Here is a 261-nt window from a genome sequence, read left to right as displayed (position 1 = left end):
TCTCAGGCTGTACTTCAGACTTGCTGAACCTGAATCTGCCTTTTAATAAGAGCCTCAGGAATGTAGATGCAGGTTGAAGTTTGAGAAGCACTGGTCTGCATGAAAGGCTCATTGTGCAATTAGCAATCTCTCAGCTAACTAGTGGAAGAGGTGGGATGGTGGCCTTAGTCCATTATTATGTTGTGGAAAGAGTTGCTACCATGGTGCATAGTAGGAGCATAGTAGGAGTGCATGGCAGGAACTTTTAGCAAATAATCCCTT

This window comes from Tamandua tetradactyla, chromosome 5 (assembly GCF_023851605.1).
Source record: "Tamandua tetradactyla isolate mTamTet1 chromosome 5, mTamTet1.pri, whole genome shotgun sequence".
NCBI classification, from domain to species: Eukaryota; Metazoa; Chordata; class Mammalia; order Pilosa; family Myrmecophagidae; genus Tamandua; species Tamandua tetradactyla.
Note: the sequence above shows the minus strand (reverse complement) of the source record.